Here is a 5,000-nt window from a genome sequence, read left to right as displayed (position 1 = left end):
TTTCTTATTATTCTTCGTCCTATCTTTCTTCTTCTTCTTCTTTCTTCTCTTTTTACTTTTCTTATTTTTTTCATCTCTTTCGCTTCTCCTTCTCTTTTACTTTTCTTTTTTTTCCTCTTTCTTCTTCTTTCGTCTCTCTCTTTTCTTCCTTCTTTCTTCTTCCTTTTTCCTTCTTCCTTTTTTAATCTTCTAATTTACTTCTCTCTCATTCCTTTTTTAACTTTCTTGCAAATTGCACAGGATGAATATTTTATTTCCGGAAGATTCTGCATTTTGGGAGATTTCGTGGCCCGTGATGTCGTTATGCAAATTACGATTAGGTTGAGATATCAGAATAGCTTTGAGTCAGAGATGATATTTGTCTGGTGAAAAGATATATTCAAATAATGAGTTCTCTCTCTCTCTCTCTCTCTCTCTCTCTCTCTCTCTCATCTCTCTTTCTCTCTCTCTCTCTCTCTCTTCTCTTTCTTTCTTCTCTTCTTCTCTCTCTCTCTCTCTCTCTCTCTCTCTCTCTCTCTCTCTCTCTCTCTCTCTCTCTCTCTCTCTCTCTCTCTCTCTCTCTCTCTCTCTCCTCTTTAGTTCTGTTGTTACAAATAATTAAGCATAGAGGAAAATAAACATTAAGAAATAGGCACCGAAGAAAATAAAGATATGTTAAAAGGAAGAGGGAAATTGATAAATCTAATAGAATCATAATTCATTCCAGGTTAAGAAGACGATAAACCAACAATTTTCTTTTTTTTTTTTCCCCAAAAGCCCAAGCTTAAGAGAACTTTCAAAGTGCAAAAGACCAGACCCAAAATTAGAAAATTACGGAGCGAGTAGAATGAAAATTTTCGCGTACGAAGAGTCCAGATTTTGCAGATAATTTCAGATCGCTCTTGATCCATTAACAAGGGAGAAACGGCAAAGCGGGCAAGCATACATCGCATAGATTTTCTTCCTCTCCGGAGTCTACAGCCAAGGGATTGTTCAGAGGCGATCACAAGCCTTAGTCCGAGAACTTGAAACATTTGACTGAACTTTGGAGGAAAAAAAGAAGAAGGAAAAAAACGTATTAAGCTCGCCTGATTATATCGCATAATCCCATATCAAAGGAGATTAAATGTGGTATAATGCCTGTTGTTTTCGAAATGCGTTTTGCTTATGAAAAAGATGTGAAAATTTTACCCTCCTCTCTGCCTCACCACTCGAACAGCTGTAATGGCGTTTGTTTCAAGTTGGCCAAAGCACTTAAATGTTTAGGGTCGGAGGCGGGGGATAATCGCCGGACCCGAAAGGATTAAACGACATTAATTAGAGCGTATAATTAGAATGAAATATATCTGTGTTACTGTGACGAAAAATATAGATCAGAATATAGTCGTGTGTGAAGTTCTTTTTTTTAAAGCAAGGAATAAATATTATGATATTGTTTAGGGGTCGGGAATTAAGCAGACGAATATCAGGAATACCCACGAAGAGGAGACAAACGCGTACTTGAAAGGAAAAGATTAAGTCACATCCAAAAAAAAATCCAAATCACGCCCATAATCCAACATACCCCATATAAACCACAAGACATTAAATCAACATAACTCGCCCACTTGCATCTTTATTTTTTCCGCCGTGATTCACAGCAGAAGAGAACTCTAACACAGTGCCACTTTCAAGACCGAGGAGGAGAGCCGGGTAATTTGGTGACACGTCAGGGTGCCGGCATCCACTGGGCGTCGCCAGGCCCTCAGGGTAGCTCTACATGACGTCAGGGGGCTAAAAGTGGCCTTGGGTCGTACGAAGAGGCCAAACCACACAAATTATTCATCCCCCACAAAAAAGAGAGAAAAGAAAAATCTAAAAAAAAAAAAAATACAATTATTTTCGTTATTCCCGGGTTAAAACCTGATGTAATCTGGAAAATATAATGTAACTATTACTTTTTTTTTGTCTTTTCTCTTTTGATGTTCGTGTGCTTGGGGGCAAAAAAAAAAAGTGTTAGTTGGTTTTCCTTCTGGAGAGCGTGGGTGTCGATCTGGGTTTCAACGGCACCGAAATATTTTGCTAAAAGAGAAAAAAAAAATGATAAATGACTGATAAATACGACGAGAAAATCTTCTATTACGATTTGTTATATTTTCTCTCTCTTTTTATCTTACTCTTTGTCTATTTGTCTATCTACCTAGGCTGTTTATTAATCTATATAATTGTCTGTCTGTCTTTCGCTGAATCTAAAGCATTTATCAACCTCTCTCTCTCTCTCTCTCTCTCTCTCTCTCTCTCTCTCTCTCTCTCTCTCTCTCTCTCTCTCTCTCTCTCTCTCTCTTCTCTCTCTCGCTCACTCATTCACTCGCTCGCTCACTCACTCACTCACTCACTCACTCACTCACTCACTCACTCACTCACTCACTCACTCACTCACTCACTCTCTCTCTCTCTCACTCTCTCTCTCTCTCTCTCTCTCTCCTCTCTCTCTCTCTCTCTCCTCTCTCTCTCTCTCTCTCTCTCTCACTCACTCACACCCACTCATTCATACGCTCACTCACTCACTCATTCACTCACTCACTCACTCACTCACTCACTCACTCTCTCTCTCTCTCTCTCTCTCTCTCTCTCTCTCTCTCTCTCTCTCTCTCTCTCTCTCTCTCTCTCGCTCTCGCTCGCTCGCTCTTGGCAGAATGTTACTTTTTTATACTGAATATTCCACTGTCTGGAGCGAGTTAGAACAAACGAATTATAGAAAAGCTTTGGCAAACGACGCTACTTCCTTCACAAGGCCAAATATTTAGTGCTGTGGTTGGCATTTATTTCATCGAATGTTTGTATTCTTTCTGTTTTATAATTATAATCTTTTATATGTACTATTATTATGATTATTATTATGATTTTTATTATATTATCATTATTTTTTTCTGTGTTATTACTGTAATTATTGCTATTATTTTCTTATTGCTATTATTGTTATTATTACTATTATTATCATTATCATTATTATTATTACTATCATTATTATCATTATTTATATTATTATAATTATTATATATATTATTATTATTATTATTATTATTATTATTATTATTATTATTTTATTTTTATTATTAATTATCTTTATTATTCATTATCATTATCATTATCATTATCATTATCATTATTATTATTATTATTAGCAGCAGCAGCAGCAGCAGCAGCAGTAGTAGTTGATGTTGTAGTATCATCATTACTAGTAGTAGTAGTAGTAGTAGTAGTAGTAGTAGTAGTAGTAGTAGTAGTAATCAGTATTGTCATTACTATTATTGTTGTTTTATTTTTATTACTATTGTTATTATTATTACTATTACTATTACTATTGTTGTTGTTATTATTAATATAATTATTATCATTATTGTTATCACCGTTATCATTATTGTTATTATTTTATATTATTATCAGTCTTATTATCAATCACTATTATTATCACTCATTATTATTATTATCATAATTATCATTATCACCACTATCATCACCATCAATGTTATTATCATCATTATTATTATTACCATCATTATTATTATTACCATCATTATCATTATTATCATTATCATTACATTACTGAGGGGGAAACTTCACTAGAATTTCGATTATATCAAGTTGGATCTCAGTTAGATTTTTAGGACTTAGATTTATACATTAATCAATATGCTAATTAAATATACATTCAACTTTCGAAAAATGCAATCTGACAAACACGTGATTTTGGAGAAGGAAACCGAGAAGAAAATAAATATACTCTTGTTCTAAAAATGGAAAACGTTTGCTATAAAAGTGTCAGTATCGCGAAGATTAATATCTTTATTTCGTTAGATTTTGCTCACAGAGAAACGTGGGATTAAACGCAGTGCTTTTCCTCCTGTAAACCACATCAAAGACCTGTGTGGGGGCGATATGTGATTCCAGCTTCAATTTTCCTCTTTTCCTCTTTTTACTCCTGTCTTTTCCCCTCACTTCACCTTTTATTCTTCGTCTCCTTATCCTCTCTCCGTCTCCCTTCTCCCCTCGCTCTCCTTCGTTCCATCATTCCATCTTTCCTCCCTAGTCTTCGTTTTGTTTTGTGTGTCTTCCCTTTTCTTTTTTTTTTCTTATTATTATTCTTCCTCTTTCTCTCTCTCTCTCTCTCTCTCTCTCTCTCTCTCTCTCTCTCTCTCTCTCTCTCTCTCTCTCTCTCTCTCTCTCTCTCTCTCTCTCTCTCTCTCTCTCTCTGTCTCTGTTTGCGCTTTGTGTGGTCCCATAATTTGATTTAAGAAATTAGATATAACAATAACATGCTCTTCAGCTTTTAAATCTACGGCCAGTTGAATATCTAGCATTTTGGCTATCGAAATTATCATCATTTTCCCTTCCGATATATGGACAAAAAAACAAGTCCTCAGTAGATTGCAATAAGGTATGCCTTGCACAGTACTGTATAAGTTAATATTCTAATCCATAATTTTTAAAGTAATTTGCAGTGCACATTATAAAATGACAATTTTCTTTAAAAAAAAAATTGTACTGAAAGCACAATGCTACTCATACTCAAAAAAAAAATCACATTATAAACTTTCTTAGTTAATTTTTAGTACGTTAACAATTATGATAAAAGAGGTAATTGTAGTTATCAGTTTTTATTTTCAGTTAACTCCGAGGACCAAAATATTATGTTTTATAACAATACAATAGTAGTGAATAAATACATGCATATATACATGTATATATATATATATATATATATATATATATATATATATATATATATATATATATATATATATATATATATATATATATATATAATATATATGCATATATATCATATATTATATACATATATATATATATATAAAACATAGATATATACACATATGTGTGTATATACATGTGTGTTTATATGTATATATATATATACATATTTGTATATATATATATATATATATATATATATATGTATATATATATACATATATATCTCTTTCTTTCTTCGTCTTCACCTTCTCATGTCTTTCCCTTTC

At 33.2% G+C, this 5,000-nt stretch overlaps 1 protein-coding gene across 3 annotated transcripts in view; it reads left to right on the top strand.

The window, feature by feature from the left end:
* The window catches only part of LOC119584137 (paramyosin, long form-like), a 96,915-nt gene that overhangs the window by 17,708 nt on the left and 74,207 nt on the right, over nt 1–5,000 (top strand). The window lies entirely within an intron of this gene.

This window comes from Penaeus monodon, chromosome 2 (genome assembly GCF_015228065.2).
Source record: "Penaeus monodon isolate SGIC_2016 chromosome 2, NSTDA_Pmon_1, whole genome shotgun sequence".
NCBI classification, from domain to species: domain Eukaryota; kingdom Metazoa; phylum Arthropoda; class Malacostraca; order Decapoda; family Penaeidae; genus Penaeus; species Penaeus monodon.
This window is presented reverse-complemented; position numbering and strand designations above follow the sequence as displayed.